This window comes from Oryctolagus cuniculus, chromosome 11 (assembly GCF_051225735.1).
Source record: "Oryctolagus cuniculus isolate XC-2025 breed Fujian yellow rabbit chromosome 11, ASM5122573v1, whole genome shotgun sequence".
Classification (NCBI taxonomy): domain Eukaryota; kingdom Metazoa; phylum Chordata; class Mammalia; order Lagomorpha; family Leporidae; genus Oryctolagus; species Oryctolagus cuniculus.
This window is the reverse complement of record NC_142877.1, coordinates 105,482,768-105,502,581: the sequence shown is the minus strand read 5'-3', so window position 1 is coordinate 105,502,581 and position 19,814 is coordinate 105,482,768. Positions and strand designations below refer to the sequence as shown.

The 19,814-nt window shown below is 40.4% G+C and overlaps 1 long non-coding RNA gene across 1 annotated transcript; it reads right to left on the bottom strand.

Moving 5' to 3' along the window:
* Positions 1 to 494: 494 nt before the first annotated feature.
* LOC108176710 (uncharacterized) lies at positions 495 to 8,341 on the bottom strand. Its single transcript, XR_016216253.1, has 3 exons — positions 8,166 to 8,341; positions 6,943 to 7,033; positions 495 to 1,283 (listed from the first exon to the last, which is right to left on the bottom strand). It is a non-coding gene; the product is annotated as an uncharacterized LOC108176710 (long non-coding RNA).
* Positions 8,342 to 19,814: the final 11,473 nt, after the last annotated feature.

The window sequence follows — 19,814 nt, the reverse complement described above, 5'->3', positions numbered from 1 at the left end:
TCATAAACACTTGGGGCAGGAGGACCTTTCAATAGGCAACCAGAGGGCTTTGATTAAATAGATTGTGACTATTCATGGAATGGAGCCCAATTGAGCCACTTGAAATCTTATGATGAAATGAGAAAGTGTAATCTATTGCTAGGTGAATAGAACTAGCTTAAAACATCCTGGTATGCTTTTTTTTTTAACCAAATACACCAAAAGTTTACCAGGGCAATATATGCAGAGAGAGATTATTGGTGATTTTTTTATCTGCCTATTTTTCAAGTTTTCAACAGTCTTCAAAAAGTATTACAATTCCTTCAAAATAGGTTGGGAAGAAAGGATTTTTTTCTGTTTCTAAGTAATTAACTCATAAACAACTCTTAAAATAGCATCATGCCCCACCACAGGGGAAAGAGTAGAGAACAGTGATTTCTGAGAACGATGGGGACACTCTGGGCATTGTTACATCACGAGAAAGGTCTAAAGATCAACTTTGCTGCTATTTCCCCATTCTGTATTGGTTCATGTTTGAAGGATGTTGTTGTGAGTTTTCCAGGGTGCATGTAAAAGATTTTTGTGACTGATTGCATTTAACTCAATGTATAATACAAAGGGATGTCAGGGTAGGAAGGAATCTCAGAAATTGTTCTGTTTTTATCTCCTCTTTCTTCTAACATAAGGCACTCAAACGCAGAGGAGCCAGGTGAGCTGTCTTTGGACACAAGGTTAGTCATGTCCTTCATTTATGGCTCTATATAGCAAGCACATTGAGCTTTATGTGACCAGTGAGGGGAAATTACCACGGATTCGGAGGAACCTGCATAAAATATATCCATTTGATTCCCCTAATTTTCCATCCAAAAACCTTTTATCCTTCCTAGCCTCTGGTAATCAATATTGTGTATTCTAATTGAGTTGGCTTTATTAAATTTTGGCTCCCACATATAAGGGAGAACATGTGGTATTTGTCTTTCTGCATCTGGCTTATTTCACTCAACATGAAGGTGCTAATAGGAGATGGTGATGGGGAGATAGGGTGGGGGTTTTATGGGAAGTTTGTATTACTACCTGACAATCTTTGTTTCATAAACATAAAAATATTCTGAAATAAAATGTTAAAAAAATATCCATTTAGAACACGGCTCTGTATAGCAAACGGCAATGAGATAAGATGAAATTTACTCAGCAGCATTCTTCTTCAGGGGGCCACAGTTGTGATAAGCTTGCTGGGAGTAGACGTCAAGGCTTTGGGGCCATGAAATGGCTGGTGTCAGGCTTCAGGAAGGGAGGCAGGACCCCTGTGCACAAGAGGAGAAAACTTTATTTGTTCCTGAAACATGGTGGGATGGAGAAAGAGGACAGAAACGAGAAATGTTGGTGAACAGATCATTTTTGTGAGTGCAAGAAATAATAGCTGAATTCTGTGTCCAAGTTGGGACAACCAATACATAACATTTTTCCCAAGAATTTCTCAGTGCAATGACAGTCCTATGTCCCAGGAATACTTCAGTCCTGGGCAAACCAGGGTAGTTAATTACCCTGCAGCCACATGTGTAGTTATGGGAGTTAGAGACCTCATCTGACATCTGGATTACAAAATATATTTTTTTAAATCCAAGAGACTGTCAAGTTTTGCAAAACATTGTCAAGTTTTGCAACAGGTTAAATGAGCAAAATGGGAAAGAGAACATCTCTTCCCACATCCAAAGAATCTATAATTTTTCAAAAGCCACTGCTTCAGCCCTAGCAATGGTTTTTAATTCTTTATGAATGTGAGAATCTTGATTAGAAATGTCTCTTGCCATTCTTGTGCCTGAATACTAGGAATTAAATTCTTGCTCTGCCAACTGGGGAACTCACCAAATCTCAGTGATATAGTAGAAATCACAACTTCTGTAAATAAAACCATCACTATACTTAAAATGAAGGTATACTTGTTACACTACTTCAAAGTACTAATATTTAAATGAGTTCATGTGTGCAATAATCACTTAAAAAGTTATTTGTTTCGGGCTTTGTCCGTAATTTAAACTGTTGTTAGCAGACTAGTTTCTGTAAATACTAACTGACAGAATAAAAAAGGGAGAGAACGATCCAACATGGGAAGTGAGATACACAGCAGACCCATAGAATGGCAGATGTCCTAACAGCACTCTGGCCTCAGAATCAGCCCTTAAGGCACACGGATCTGGCTGAAAAGTCCATGAGAGTATTACAGGCATGGAAAGCCAAAACACTCTGGCAAAAAAAAAAAAAAAAAAAAAAAAAAAAAAAAAAAAAAACACCTAAATGAAAGATCTCCACAAGTGAGATCCCAGTGGAAAGAACGGGTCATCAAAGAAGGAGGTACCTTTCTCTGAAGGGAGGAAAGGACTTCCACTTTGACTATGACCTTGTCTAAATATGATCAGAGTCGGTGAGCTCAAAAGGCTTCCATAGCCTTGGCAACTCATGACAAGAGCCTAGGGTGATTACTGACGCCATAAACAAGAGTGTCAATTTGTTAAGTCAACAACAGGAGTCACTGTGCACTTACTCCTCATGTAGGATCTTTGTCCTTAGTGTGCTGTACATTGAGATTTAATGCTATAACTAGTTCTCAAACAGTATTTTTCACTTTGTGTTTCTATGTGGGTGCAAACTGTTGAAATCTTTACTTAATGTATGCCAAACTGATCTTCTGTATATAAAGAGAATGGAAAATGAATCTTGATTTGAATGGAAGGGGGGAGGGAGAGGGAAAGGGAAGGGTTGTGGGTGGGAGGGACGTTATGGGGGGGAAGCCATTGTAATCCATAAGCTGTACTTTGGAAATTTATATTCATTAAATAAAAGTTAAAAAAAAAAAACTGTTAGCGTTTCCATTCCACTTTCAAATCCTCTGCAAATGTGCATATAGAAGGCAGAAGAGAAGCAAAGGTTGAAATCCAACAATCACTGTGTTGGGCGAGAACTGCTCCCCAGTACATGGAAGATCCCAGGATTCCTTGTTTTTTCTTCTCTAGTCTTTTCAATGCTCTGCAGCTCCAGGATGAGGATTTGGCTTGCCACTACCTGTGGCAAGTACATATTCAGAGGAGAATATATACTTAGAAGAAAGAGTAAGTTAAGGTGGTTAACAGATGTATGACTCTTTGGTGATTTTTCTTTTTTGACAGGCAGAGTGGACAGTGAGAGAGAGAGAAACAGAGAGAAAGGTCTTCCTTTGCTGTTGGTTCACCCTCCAATGGCCGCTGCGGCCGGTGCACTGCGGCCAGTGCACTGCGCTGATCTGAAGGCAGGAGCCAGGTGCTTCTCCTGGTCTCCCATGGGGTGCAGGGCCCAAGCACTTGGGCCAGCCTCCACTGCACTCCCTGGCCACAGCAGAGAGCTGGCCTGGAAGAGGGGCAACCGGGACAGAATCCGGCGCCCCGACCGGGAGTAGAACCCAGTGTGCCGGCGCCGCTAGGCGAAGGATTAGCCTGTTGAGCCACGGCGCCGGCTCTTTGGTGATTTCTTAAAGTCACATTAGTGTTTGGCTCAGCTCTTGTGGTATCTGGTAAATGCCATGAAAAAATGGAGTAAATGGGAAGTGATGGAAAAATAAGAGCTGGACAATACAACTCTTCATTGAACTCCTCCTAAGAAGGAGTTAAAAGGACTTGATTCTAGTGAACAGGGAATAATGGTTCTCAATCCTAAATGACAACAGAATCACAGTGGGAATTTGTTGAAAACAGACTTTCCTAATCTACAGTAGGTCTATATTTTTAACAGGTACCTGTATATTTTGATACTCTTCAGGTGATTTCAATATAGAGCTAGGGTCATAAACCGTGAGTCTAGCTGATGTGTGGTACTCTGGGCTCAGGTGGGTGGAACTGCGAGAGCCATGGAATGCAGGTTTCACCTGCTGCCCTGGTTAGCAGCACGGGCTCTGGAGACCTGGGCATTCCTGCTCTGCACCTTGTAATTGGACAGATTACTTAACCTGAGTCCTCACTTTCCTCAGAAATAAATTGAGAATTAAAATGAAGACTTCCCTTGAGCTTGTTATGGATGAAAGAAAAGACTATTTGTAAAATGTCAGCTGCACAGGACACAGTATCCAGGAAATGGCAGAAAACATGGTCATTCCTCCTAAGCAGTCTAAATAATCCTTGGAGAGCCTCACTATTCACATCAGTACTTAAAAGGTGCACTCAAAGGGGCCATCTATAAGGCACCTTTCAGTTCTAACTCTCTACAATTGAGTAGGATGTAAAGCAGGAATTGGCAAACATTCTGTGGAAGAACAGACAGCAAATATTTTTGTCTTGGCAGACCAGATGGTCTCCATCAGAACTGCTCAACTCTGCTGTTACAGTGTGAAAGCACCCATAGATAATATATAAATGAATGAGTGTGGCTGCATTCCAATAAAGCTTTATTGACACAAACAGATAGTGGGCTGGATATAACCCCAGACTATATTTTACAGAATTTTGTTGTAAAGGATAAGAAACAGGTGGATTATCTCTACTCTATGCTGGCCAGAATAACTGCAGTAGTGTGTCTCCTCCCAGGTACTACCCTTTTGGGTATACTTAGGCAAAATAATATGCTGAGTTAACTTTTTTTTTTTAGTATCACTCTAATAATATTTCCCATCACACATGATCTTTTTACAATAAGATATTCTTCCCGTCAAGAAATGGGGTCTATGTGTCTTCCCTCTGATTCTGGAAAATGCATGACTATGGCACTTTGGAGTCACTGTGCAATAAGGAAACCCTAGGTGTCTTGCAATTTCCAGTTATGCAAGTGAGCTCTCTTGAAGTGGATCTTCCAATCTTAGATGAGCCATCCCAGTTGAAACCATGAGGAGCAGAAATACACTATCCCTCTCAGCCTTACAGGTTTGTCATCTGAAGAAGTGATTGCATTTCCTAAGCCATTAAGTTTTTAAGGTGTTTCATCACATGGCAACAGATAACTAGATCACTTAGCAAATGGTTCACTTAGCTCACATTTGAACACTGGCAGTCCAGAGTCCAAATTTGTAGTTGATACAGAGGGCTGTACTGTCCAGATTCCCACTCAGGACCAAAAGACCTCTTCTCTCAAATGCTGGATATGATACCCACCAACAGCTCTCAGTAATTGTCATTAGATGAAGAGAATCTCTTTGTTCAAGATCACACTCCTTTCTGGGGCAGCAGACATCCAATGTCTGGTTGATGCAGAGACATTAAAAATTCAGCATCTTTTCCTCAACTTGAGCCAACCCCAAAGGATTGAACCAGCTTCACAAATTTCTGTGGGGTCAATTAAGACTTTTTGCTTCTACACCACAGCCCAACTTCTCTCTTCCCAATCTGCTGCTTTCACTTCCTCCACAGGTGCTGATCCTGAAATGTCCCCTCAAATTCTTGCATGCAGATTTGCATTTGAGTGTTCTCCTTGGGGAATCCAGCCACCACCCTTTTTCTAAACCATGATTAAAATAGTCTAATGGGGTGAGATGTTTACAAAGGTGGTGAACTGAAGGCACTCAAGCAGAGGCATTGATGGGAAAGGGTAGAAGGAAGTTGATATATGTAAACAACTATTATTGAATGCTTCCCACATCTTGTGAACATAAACATAAGAGAATATCTTTATCTAGAAATGTTTATCATATAGTAAAGGATTTTGGCAAGGGAACAAAAAATTAAAATTATTACAGTGTAATAAGTACTATAAAACTTACAGGGAAAGTCTAACAATGCTGTGGAAACCCAGAGGGCCAGCACCTCTGAGCTTAAAAATACAGAAATATATAGAACATGAACTGCATACAGGGATCAACAAACATTAATAAAAATCCAAAAATATGGACAATGGTAAGTCATGTAACTGGAAACGTTGTCAGGCGCTGGGCCATAAAAGACTTTGGTACCCTGGTTAGTGGAACATATTTTACTTTATAGGAAAGTAGATTCTGCTAAAGGATTTCAAAAAACAGATCATCAGAATTCTATCCATATTCTAGAAAGATCACTTAAGCCACATCTTGAAAGATGATTTAAAAAGTGGCAAGAGTGGAGACAGGAAGAGCATTCTGGGTTAGTGTTGCAATAGTCCAGATGAAAAATTATGATCTTTGTTGTTAACATTCAGTGCACTGAGAAAGAGAAACAGAGATTCTGTATCTCCCCCCTGGACTCCTGCCAAAAACTGAACCATCTAATCTGGGCATTCTGTGTTAAATGTGGCTGCCCATATTGATTAAATTGAACAATTAGCTGATTAATCCTCTCCTCCATGGAGAGGCCAAGAAAGCAGTTCAGCAGTTGACCAGTTTCACAAGGGCAAATTAGTTTCTCTATCCCCCAGCACTCCAGAGAAAGCACCAGTTCCTCACACTGAAGATCCATGCTAATTAGATACTTGTGTACACGTCACTGCCCAGCCAATTGTGGAGACACTCTGGGCACCCCCAAGGAGTGGCTATCCTGCTTGAGAGTGTCATGACCACTGGAGACACTTTCTCCAAGGATGAAAACATTTCTACTGGCAACTTACTATCAAGAACATCTAGTCTGCCTTGAACCAGAATTAATTTGTTTTTTTGTGTGTGCCTTAAAGACATTTATCTGCCACCATGTCCTTGGGTCACAAGAAAGCACAGACCTGTGAAAAACTCAGCAGAGAAAAGAAGCTTAGAGGAGGTCACATTGATGATTGGTTCGGAACAGAATAGTCTCAACCTCAGGGCATCTTAGAGGTCCATAAAACCGGTACAATCCTTTGTGATTCAGTTCTCTTGGTATTAAAATGTGGGAGAACAGAGGTGGGGGAAGAAGCATGTGTTTTGTTCTGCTAACTACATTCCGTGCACATACACATGCAGCAACTACAATTCACTTAAATTTTACTTTCTTACAATAGATTATATATGAACATATTTTTTAAAAATTAGACAATATTGCAGATTACAGTAACAAAAATGTTTACCTTCCATTTTGCCTTTTTTTCCATTCCTAATTTCCATGCCAGAGGAATCATTGTTTCCCATTTCTTGTGTATCCTTCCAGCCTATGCACATCTACGCACACACACAGTACATTGCAAAAATATTGTGGAAATTACATTAATGGTTTATTCTAGTGAAAAATAAAGTTAAAATCCATGCAAAATTTTTCAAAAGATACATTTCCATGAGCTTTCTTTATATATATATGTATATATGTATGTATGAAATACATGGTTACATATGATTTTATTAGATCATTTTCTAAATTTAATAATATGTGGGTATTAGAGATCTTTTACATATGATTTTATTAGATCATTTTCTAAATTTAATAATATGTGGGTATTAGAGATCTTTCTGATTTAGTACACACACGTACAAGTATATTGCAGATCTTTCTGATTTAATAATACATATCCTCATTTATTTAGGAGATGTATAGGATTCCAATATATGAATGTACCATAATTTATTCAAATGACCCCCTACTGATGGCTACTGACATTGTGTTCAATATTTATTGTTAAAAGAATTCTGCTATGAATATCCTGTGTGTATTTATGTGTGTGTTTGTAGATATCTGTACATTTATCAAGTGCATACTTTATAGAAGTGGCATTACAGTATGGAAGGATGTGTGCATTTAAAATTTTGAAAGAGATTGCTGAACTGACTTTGATTCTTCATTCTTGGTGTCCCACTGTGCCCCCTCCCCAGTCAGTCATGGTTTTCTACTACAAGCACCTGCAGTACTCTGATTGAGGGATTTCCCTGGCTTTCAGAATGCGTTTTGTCTACCTATAGAGTAGGCCAGAAAGGTTGAGGCGTGCACAGGCTCTAGAACAGTCTTCAGCTAATGACAAATAGGAGTTGATGCACAAATGTGTAAGTGTTTTCTCTCTTTTGCAAAAGAACAACTCCGTCTACTTTCCTATATGTGCCAAGATCCCAAGATCGAGGCTTAGTTGTTCACTGTGGTAACCCTCTTTTTAAGTGTACCCTTTTATTGGCTTTCTCCTCTTCCCTCTCTCACTTTCCCACTTTCTTATCATTGCTCTGTAGGTGTGCCTTCCAAATAAACCACTACTATGATCTGAATATGTCCTCTGAAATTCATGTATTAGAAACTTAATCTCCAATTCAACAGTGTGAGGAGGTGGGACCTACTTGGAGGTATTTAGGCTATTTAATGGGATTAACTCACCTACAAGAGGGCTTGCAGTAGTTCACTCTCTTGCCTTTTCACCTTCTGTCATGTAAGGATAATGCAAGAAGCATTACCAGATGTGAGTGCTTCCTTCGTCTTAAGCTCTCAGCCTCCAGAACTGGGAGAAATACATTTCTCTTGTTTATAAATTACTCAGTTTTCAGTATTCTGTCCTAGAAGCATAAAACATAGTAAGCCAACTACTTAACCTCAAATCTTTGTCTCAGAGTCAGCTCAACTAAGAGTTACCTTCCACAAAGTTTATAATAATTTTTACTTCTACTAGTAATGTCTGTTCTTCATTCCCCCCTAATCTCTGTCATGCCCCCAATTCACTAGTATTGTTTATCCATTCATTCATTCAGTCATTCATTCATTCAACTAATACCTAGTGAGTATTTTTTGTTAGACACTTTTCTGATTTCTGGGTATAACAAAGGTTCTGGATATCAGATACACTATCTCCATATCTGCATTCCTTTCACTTTGAAGTTGACAGCTGTCTTAGTCCATTTTGTGTTGCTGTAACATAAAATCTGTGATAGAGTACCTTTAAAAGAAAAGAGGTTTACTTAGCTCATAGTTTTGGAGGCTGAAATTTCAAAATTTAGCAACTCCATTTTCTTGGCCTCTGGTGAGGGTCTTCTGGCTACATCACAACACTGAATGGTGCAAGCTGCATAAGCCAAACTAGCCTTGCAACAGTCTGCTCTCGTAATAACCAATTCATTCCCTCTGTAACTAATCCACTCCCATGAGACTGGCATTGATCTCTCCTGGGGGTGGTGCCCCCAATTATCCAATCTCCTCTCACTAGGCTCCACCTTTCAAGGCTCCACCATGTCTCAATACTATCATATTAAGGACCAAGGTTACAGCATATGAGCCTTTGGAAAAAAAAAAAAAAAACCATATCCAAATCATAGCAACATCTAAACTTCTCTTAAGGAAGAAAAATATAACATTATTCCACAATTGGAGAAAAATCATTGAAAATACATAAGCCTGACTCGGGTAGCACATGAGTGAAGGATAGTGAATATTTCTGTGTTAGCTTTTCATTACTATAATGAAATACCTGAAAAAGACTAACTTTATAAAGTCAAGAGGCTTATTTATCTCACAGGTTTGGAAGCTGAAAGTCCACACAACATGGTATATGTTCTTGGAAGGACTGCATAGTAGATGATGAAAGTGTGTGTGGGAGGAAGCAATTTTGAATTAGGAAGCCAGAGAGATCCTGGAAGGGGCCAGGTTTAGGCTTTTATAGGATGCTCATGAAAGAGACAGAGTACCACACAAGCATTTTAATCCTTTCAATGACATCTCTCCAACTGACCTAAGTGTCTCCCACTCAACCTCATCTCTTAAAGGTTCCACACCATCTCCCAATATCACCACCTTGGGGACTAAAACCCCAACTTAAGCCTTTGGAAGACTCTCAAACTATATCCATACCATAGCCATCTATAAAAGGCATGATCAAGACTGATTATGAAATCCTTCCCAGGTTTGTTAAGGGGTGGGGTTGAAGAGAGTAAGAGATGTCAGATCTTTGAAGTGGGTCAAGAGGACCTTGGACAGAAGATGATCAAGATTTTACATGGTGATCTAGACTAGACTCTGATCCAGCACAAAAAGAAACTGCATACTGAGCAATTTTGTCATACAACTACAAATGTTTTTGCTTTCATGATTTATGGGCATGTTTTTGTTTTCCACACTGCCTGTTTTCATAGTAAAGAGCTGTATTCCCAAAGCACTCGTTAATGGAGGTATTATTGTTTTCAAAAGAACAAGAAAGAGTCACCCCTACCCTGGATAAAACCCACAGAGTGCCTTCTCTGCTCTAAACCAAGCTTTCATGCATTGTTTAGGCAAAGTCTGTCTACATCCTGTAGTCACAGCCTCAGCTCACCCTGGATGCCCTAAAAAAAATTGTGCTTTCAAATGGTCAACACTCTCTCTCTTCCCAGCACTTATTTCAAACTTTATTGTTTTTCTTTAAGTTCCCTGCTCTACTCCTTTCTCCTTGCTCTAAGCACATGAGTCTGCATTCTATTTTAAGAAAAGAACTATGCAGTGCAAATATGGGTTCCTCCCTAGTCAAACCTCTCCACACCTGCCTCCATCCACTGCTCATAAATGCTGGCCCCTCTGCCTGCAGCCCTCATCTATTTTCTCTGGGCCCCTCCAATACATTATGCTAGCACTCAGGTCTTACACTTCCCCAGCCTCTGCTTCTCAGGAAGCAGACCATGTATAATGGCAACAAAATGCTGGATAGGAAGTGGAGCCAGACTCTAACAAAACACTCCAATATGGTATGCAAGCATCCTCTTAACCACTGCATGAAAGTTACTACCACTTCTTCCTTTTGATACTCTTTCTTCACTTTGTTGCTGTGAACTAGTCTTCTTTTACCTTTTAAGTTGATTGTATTAAGTCTCCTTTTTGTATTCATCCATTAAAGGTGGCTATTCATAGAGTTCTATTCTCACATAATCTGCTCCGTCTGTTTCTTCCTCTATTAACATCATCACAAGCTACAACCTGTATTAGGCAGGACTCTTTGGATTTTAAATGATATAAATATAATTCAGTTTAATTAAGCAAAGTTAAATAAAAGATGGAATTAGAATTTTTTTATGTAATATACTTGCGTTGATCCAGGATCTTAAAAAGATCATCAGAATTTGTCCTTATTCTCTTTCTCTCTATTCTACATCCATTTGAGTGACATTATTTTCAGCCCAGCTTCCTCTAAGTGACCCCTTGGAGCTCCAAAAGTACATAGTAACAATGTCAGGGATATATTGCCTTGGGTGTCCATCCTAAAGCAACAGAGTAAAATGTGATTATTTTCTTAAGGCTGAGTCACATCATCAACCCTGGAGGTAGGCTTAAGGATCAACCCCAGACCTAAACTGACACTCATTTATTTAATACACACTAAGTGGCTACCACGGTACAAGGTACTGCTTTGTGTTCTGTAAGCACAACAAGGAACAATAAAGTCCCTAGTCATGAGAAGCTATTATTCCAGAGGGAGACACAGAGTATATGAAACACAGAGATAAGCAAATACAAGCATAGGAGCACAATGTGGTGGAGAAAGATGAGGCTGCTGAATGGAGAACAAGATTAGTTTCTTCCAGAATAACAGGATAGTGGTAACAGAGGGTTAACAGAGGATTAACAGAGTCTAGGTGGGCAACAACAATAGATGTACTCTAAAATACCCAGCTCTACATGTTTTGTTTTGTTTTTTAAAAAAAGTTTTATTTACTTATTTGAAAGGCAGAGTTACAGAGAGAGGAAAGAAACAGAGAGAAATAGAGATATCCTAGAAAAACCTAAAACAAAAAAGGAAAATAACTAAAACAAAAGAGAGAGACAGGAAAAAAACGGAAAAAAATATATTTTCCATCTTCTGGCTCACTTTCCATCTTATGGCTGCAACAGCGGGACTGTGACCACTTCTCTAGCTCATGGTCTCACTATCTCTTATCCAAATCTCTCCTCTGAATCCTATCAAATCTTACTTTTAGTCTTACTTTCTCCCCAAGTCCCCCCTCTGTCTGGATTCTCTACATTATTCCTGGAAAGATCATGAATTTCCAAGAAGCGCCACAAGTTGACTTGCTGTTTGCCATCAAAAATCTATGGTGAGGGGGCCGGCGCTGTGGTGCAGTGGGTTAAAGCCCTGGTCTGAAGCTCTGGCATCCCATATGGGCACCGGTTCTAGTCCTGGCTGCTCCTCTTCCAATTCAGCTCTCTGCTATGGCCTGGGAAAGCAGTAGAACCTGCACCCACATGGGAGACCTGGAAGAAGCTCCTGGCTCCTGGCTTCAGATCGGTGCAGCTCTGGCCATTGCGGCCATCTGGGGAGTGAACCATCAGATGTAAGACTTCTCTCTCTGCCTCTATCTCTCTCTGTAACTCTGTCTTTCAGATAAATAAAATAAATCTTTAGAAAAAAAAATCTATTGGCCGGCGCCACAGCTCACTAGGCTAATCCTCTACCTGTGGCGCTGGCACACCAGGTTCTAGACCCAATTGGGGCACCGGTCCTGTCCCGGTTGCTCCTCTTCCAGTCCAGCTCTCTGCTGTGACCCAGGAGTGCAGTGGAGGATGGCCCAGGTCCTTGGGCCCTGCACCCGCATGGGAGACCAGAAGGAAGCACCTGGCTCCTGGCTTCGGATTGGCGCAGCACACCAGCCGCAACGCGCCGGCCATAGCGGCCACTTGGGGGGTGATTATATGTTTTCATCTTGATTATATATTTTCTCCCAATACCTCCAGCTGCTCAGGTGCAGGTGTGAAGTTGACAAAGATTCTGAGTTGAAGTTTTACCTAACAAGTACGATGTGAGGAGATGTGGGCAAGGTACTTATACCCCAGGGGCTAGATTAACTTTATGGGTCATGAAATCTGAGTACAGGGTAACTGAGAACATAAGGGGATAACAGAGAGGAAATCATGGTGGAATCAGAGCGTTCAAAATCTCAATGAGGGTTGACTGTTCAGAGGTGGAGTATTAGACAAAATAAACTGGAAAAAATCGAAGGTGGCATGCAGGAAGTGGGATACTTGAAATGGAGCTTTCATAGGTAATGTAGTCAACAAAGTCTCAAGTTTGATAATAGGAGTTGAAAGCTGAGGCAAAATGAAGGCACAGATGATTGGACACAAGGAGGTCAAGGAGTTGAGAGGCCAAGTTGTCCGAGAAATGTCTACATAGGTACGGAAGTATTCAAGAATGCTAACAAAAACAGTGGTAGAAAGAGAGACAGTGACACAGGCAACAAATAATTAATGAAGTAAGGAGAGTAACAAGGAAGACCATGTATAATGGCAACAAAGTGTGAAAGAAGGTGGTATATTCTGTTAGTGCACCAGATTAGCTGGAGATGGAGTGGTTTAGGGAAGAGGGGGCAAAGATCATCTGAAAATAGTCACAGGGAATAAAGGAGAACACCTAGCCATTATCTCCAGAACTTGTGTATATGAAATTCAAGTCCACAGAGAAGGCTGGGCAAAGTCAGCATCCTCTAGAGGCAGATGATTTTCAAAGCAAAAAGGGGAAGCACAAAAAGATGAATTATTTGGGGATTTTGCTGATGCTGTGCTATGAGTTCCAAAGGGCTCAAAAGAAGGATCTGGGGAAAGATATATAACATTAAGCCAGAATAAGAAATGTGCAGAGAAATATAGCCAGTCCCAATTACAGGACATAAAGAGGGACCCAAAGTATGTGAAATTAGTCAATGTGGTCTTTTAGAAGGAAGTAAGCGACCAGTTCTGGCTGTGGACTCCTTTGTGAGACTGTTCTCCAAGGCAATCTTCAGTAAAGAAATGGGGAGTGTTGGAAGGCATCACAGTTTTGCTAAAATCTATGAGAAACCTTGTTAGTTTTACGTGGAACCCTAAATCAAGTCCTTTTAAGCTCCCCATGAAGCATAACCTTCCCAGGGTCTGTATTTTTAAAACAAGGCCATTTTCCCTAAGCGGAGAGAGGGAAGAGAAATTGAGCCTCTGCCTCTTGCCTCATTTGACCCAAATTGTGTGCTTCCTGCTTTGCTCAGCTAACCAAATAGAGAGTTAATATGACACAAAAGATTACTGCTCCATCTCTCCAATAATCAAATCATCAAAATCAAATAGTCAAGCATGGTGTTCCCCTAATAGTGGACTTCACATTCACATGACAGCTAATAAATATGAAAGATCAATGTGACTATGTGTGGTTTGAATTAAACTGCAGAATTTATAATTCTTTTAGGCAACTATTCATGTTGAACATTCAAATTAGGTGTCCATTTTGGATTAGTGAAAATGATGGTGAACTTTATAGTAGATGATACTTCCTGAGAGCTTTGCAATCATTCATATTAGCTGGCTTATTCCTCAAGGCTCAAATAAATTTGAGAGAACCAAAATCAACTTGAAAGAGGTCAACTTGACCTTAACTCAACTTTTCTGCCAAGGGCAGACCATCAAGAAACTTTGCTTACAGATGACACAGCACAATGGGTTCCAAATTAGATAACATTATAGGTTAATGGCTTGCATGAAATATGTGAAAATAATTATATTAGTAACACCTACTCTTTTTGTGTGCTTACATTTTGAGGTATGTGTTACTATCTTAATTTTATAAGCTAAGGAGTTTCTCAGAGAATAAATAGGTCACCCAAGGTCACACAGTGATGATGCTGGGAATATCAATCCCAGTCCATCTCAACCTGGAATTATTAATAGGAAAACTCAGAGAGAACAACTTTCTCAAGGCCATAGAACTACTCGATGATGTTTCTCAGATATAAACCCTGGCCTTATTTCAACCTCTGGGAAACCTATTTGGGGAGATATTTATTTACCCTTTCAAACACAATGTTTCTCTGACCCTAACTTAACCATTCTGAATCTGGGCCTATCCCCCAAAAATGTGTTTCTAAATTTCCTTTCCTTTAATGTTGCCTTTTTTCCTCTAAGGTGCAGAAATCTAGAAGAAGTGCTTTAACCAAGCAGGTGCCCATCAATATGTCCAAGAATGCATCACATCCATACATTGCCTCTTTCATAAAGAGGCATATTATTAAAAATATGTTATGAAATACCCATTTTTCCTCCTGTTTTCTTGCCTCAGTGAGGTTACCACACCTCATTATTCTATATATTATCCCACATCATACTCCCTTTCTCCATCTCCATCAGATACCAAATGAATAAGCAGCTGGACTTGAGATAACCTCTAAATTCCCTTCAAATTCTAAAATTCCACAAGTCTATCATTGCTATACTTTTTTTTTTTTGACAGGCAGAGTGGACAGTGAGAGAGAGAGACAGAGAGAAAGGTCTTCCTTTGCCGTTGGTTCACCCTCCAATGGCCGCCGCGGCCAGCGCGATGTGGCCGGCGCACCGCGCTGATCCGATGGCAGGAGCCAGGTGCTATTCCTGGTCTCCCATGGGGTGCAGGGCCCAAGCACTTGGGCCAGCCTCCACTGCACTCCCGGGCCACAGCAGAGGGCTGGCCTGGAAGAGGGGCAACCGGGACAGAATCCGGCGCCCCGACCGGGACTAGAACCCGGTGTGCCGGCGCCGCTAGGCGGAGGATTAGCCTAGTGAGCCGCAGCGCCGGCCAATCATTGCTATACTTTTGATTCTTATCTTGAAATGTGGTAAAATTAACCCTGGTAACAGACATGTATTTTTGTTTCTTTTCCCTCACTCACTTCGAAAAAATATATAAATAGTGACTATGTTAAATGTTAGATGTCCATTTCTCTTGTTTTTCTATAATTTCAAGTAATAAGGTTTGAGCATCAAGAGAGATGATGGCCATGGCTTTCTATATTTGCAATCCAAGAATTCTGAGCACTCAGTAGTAAGATGGAAAGATACCATTGATTGGCTTACCTTTGAGGTTAAGGTAGACACCTACTTCACAAGTGGCTCATGTTCTGCCCCTAGATGGCTACAGGTTGATTGCATTAAAAACTCCTCTGGCTCATTATCAGTTGAGCTTGGTCTGTGGTAGTTTCTGATTCTCCATGACTTTTATAAATAGCAATCTACCTACTTCTACTACAATCTTGGTATAGTTCTATAAGACAAATTATTCCTTGTTAATAGACTGAAATGATCACATTTATAGTTATATATACAACAGTACCTGATTTACTAATGGTTTGGGTTCCAAGTGTTCATTGACTCCAAGAAATCAGAGCTGCATGAAGAAATAGGCCTGAGGATATTTATTCACTGGCTAGCAGTTGATTGCATAGTCATCCTAGAATAAATAAATATAAGTACTGACTTTCATCCCATTTTCTTTCCATTGTACCTACTTTTCAGAGGCATTTTTTTCTAAGGAAAATTGATCTTATTGGAATTAGACTTTTAGAAATCTTAAACTCTGAGAAATTTTCTCTTCTGCTCCCTAGCAATATTTAAAAAATTAATTAAGGGACTGACATTTTGGTGTAGTGGTTAAAGCTGCAGCCTGAGATGCTGACATCACATATGGGCACCAGTTCATGTTCTGGCTGCTCAACTTCCAAATCAACTCCCTGCTGGTACACCCAGAAGGCAGCCAAGGATGGCCCAAGACCTTGGGGCCCAGTGCCCTCTTGGGAGACCTGTAGAAGGCTCCTGGCTCCTGGCTTCCGATGTACGATTTGGGACATGCTCAAGCTGACTTGCCCCAAACGGTAGAGTTAGAAACATACCAGGGGATTCCAATTCAATCCCATCAAGGTGGCATGTACCAATGCCATCTCACTAGTCCAAGTGAGCAATTTCTGTTCACAATTGATCATAATGATAGGACTAAGAGTCAAGGGGATCACATAAACAAGACTAGTGTCTGCAAATACTAACTGACAGAATAAAAAAGGGAGAGAATGATCCAACATGGGAAGTGAGATACACAGCAGACTCATAGAATGGTAGATGTCCTAAACAGCACTCTGGCCTCAGAATCAGCCCTTAAGGCATTCGGATCCGGCTGAAAAGCCCATGAGAGTATCTCAGGCATGGAAAGCCAAGACACTCTGGCAAAAAAAAAAAAAAAAATGACCTAAATGAATCATCTCTGTGAGTGAGATCCCAGTGGAAAGAACAGGTCATCAAAGAAGGAGGTACCTTTCTCTGAAAGGAGGAGAGAACTTCCACTTTGACTATGACCTTGTCTAAATATGATCAGAGTTGGTGAGCTCAAAAGGCTTCTATAGCCTTGGCAACTCATGACAAGAGCCTAGGGTGATTACTGACACCATAAATAAGAGTGTCAATTTGTTAAGTCAACAACAGGAGTCACTGTGCACTTACTCCTCATGTAGGATCTCCGTCCTTAATGTGCTGTACATTCTGATTTAATGCTATAACTAGTATTCAAACAGTATTTTTCACTTTGTGTTTCTATGTAGGTGCAAACTGTTGAAATCTTTACTTAATATATGCTAAACTGATCTTCTGTATATAAAGAGAATTGAAAATGAATCTTGATGTGAATGTAAGGGGAGAGGGAGAGGGAAAGGGGAGGGTTGCGGGTGGGAGGGACGTTGGGGGGGGGAGCCATTGTAATCCATAAGTTGTACTTTGGAAATTTATATTCATTAAATAAAAGTTAAAAAAAAGTGATGAGGATTAAGAAAACCCAGCTCCCAAAATAGAGCACCTTGATACTTGAAATAACAAGAGAAGCAAGAAGGTTACTTTCACCTTCCCCCACCACTTTCTCCTGAAGCAGTCAGGTGAAAGGCATCCACTCTATAACTGGAGAAAAGGAACAAAGGTACATGGAGAAGAATCTGAACAAAAAAGCCTTGCTAAGTTAGCCCCAGCTTATTATCATTACAGCATTCCCATTTGCCCTCATCATATTTCTCATCAAACCAAGCATAAACATATTTGGGTTTACCTATTTCTTTGGGTCTTCATTTCATAATGTAGGCTCCTTATATTAAATAGATGCGTGTGCTTTCCTCTTGTTAATATGCCTATAGATAGAGGGGCCATAACTATAAATGTTGAATAGGGGAGGAAAATGTATTTTTTTTCTCCACTCTAAGAGATCAGTCAATATAATGATGGCCTCTGAAACAAAGTTAAGTATCTGAGACAGACATGTGTCCCTCTCTCAATGAAGGCCAACTTTGGTCAATTCCACTATGTCTCTAAGTCAATCGCCACCAAATTAGACTATTTGACCCTTCCTGTTTTCATTTATCTGTTGTACCTAGCACTTTGTAGATTGTTATTAATTTCTTTGTGTATGGCTGGCACCGCGGCTCAATAGGCTAATCCTCTACCTGCAGCACCGGCACACCAGGTTTTAGTCCCAGTCGGGGCGCCAGATTCTGTCCCGGTAGCCCCTCTTCCTGTCCAGCTCTCGGTTGTGGCCTGGGAGTGCAGTGGAGGATGGCCCAAGTCCTTGGGCCCTGCACCTGCATGGGAGACCAGGAAAAGCACCTGGCTCCTGGCTTCGGATCAGTGCGGTACGCTGGCCGCAACATACCCGCCGTGGCAGCCACTTGGGGGGTGAACAAACGGCAAAGGAAGACCTTTCTCTCTGTCTCTCTCACTGTCCACTTTGTCAAAAAAATTTTTCCTTTGTGTGTTTTTTTTTCCATCTTTTCCCAAACACACAAAGAAATATATCTGTTAAGTAGGAGGGCACAATAAATATGTAATGAATGAGTGGGCAATGCGTAGATGAATGAAAACTCCAAACACCTATTTCTTATTCATACTGTTAAAAAAAAAAAAGTGTATTGAGCATCTCCCTCTTTTTGGAATCCTGGGGAACAAAGAGTTTTGTGTAAATGCTACCTTAAGAAATAACTATAACTCAGTTCTTTACTTCTCTGTTCCTTTGCTTCCAACCCTCTCAGTCCACACTTTGATCAAATACATTTTTTGCCCTTTTTGGAAGAGCAAGTAAAGAAGAGCAATTTCCTGCAGGATAAATAACTCAGCTTATAAGTATATAGTCATTTGCATGATTATTTCATTAATATATCCTGCACTAGACTAAGTTTTATGAAAGGAGAGCTGGTGTGTGGTTTTAATCACCATTATGTTTTAGTTCTCAGTGTGTGCCTTATGTTCAATAATGATTTTTTTAATGAAGAAATAAATAAATATATGCCTAAAAGCCTATCTATTTACATACATATGTACAAAAAGAGAAGGCATGAACAAAGTGGCAGGGAAACTCACAGGGATGAGCCATTGCATCTAACTGGTACAAACATAGGAACACAAAAGAGAGAGAAAGACTGATATAGGACAGATGGCAAATGTGCTAGAATTTTCAGCCAAGAGTTGGGGTCAAGATGGGGATGAAGATCCCTTAGCAGGAACTAAAAGTCAAACAGGACAAGGCATAATTAAAATAAGTAGTCTAATTTGGTCAGAACAGTCAAAATAATGTCATGTATTGTGTGATTATTTGCAAAGATCAGTTCAAGCTGAAGTCTAAAGGGCTTAGGATGCTGTATGAATTCCATGACATCTCCAACAAAAAAGTCAGGGTGATTCAACATCTCAGCCTCTAGGATAAAGAACATTTTGAGGGGCCAGCATTGTGGCACAGCAGCCTCTGCATGTGGTGCCAGCGTCCCATATGGGCACCAGTTCAAGTCACACTTGCTCCATTTCCAATCCAGCTCCCTGCTAATGCACCTGGGAAAGAAGCTGAGGATGGCACAAGTGCTTGGGCTCCCATATGGGCACCCATGCGGGAGACGTGGAGGATGCTCTTGGCTCCTGGCTTTGGCCTGGCCCAACCCCAGTCATTGTGGCCATTTGGGGAGTGAACCAGCGGATAGAAGATATCTCTCTTCTCTGTTTCTCCCTCTCACTGTGACTCTTTCAAATAAATAAATAATATTTTTTTAAAAAAGAACATTTTGAAACAAATTTCTACAGTCTAAAAGTCTGAATGCTTTTTAAAGGAACTCATTAGAGTTTGCTTAAAACTAATTCTTTTGGAAGAGATTTTGAAATTTAAGCAACATAACAAATAAAAATATTTTTGATAGTGGAGATCATTGAATGGTCTGCTTTTGCACCGTTCAGTTCCTCTGTGAGTTGGTTGATCTGATCTGCATCTGTATTGACTTCTGGGTCCCTAGA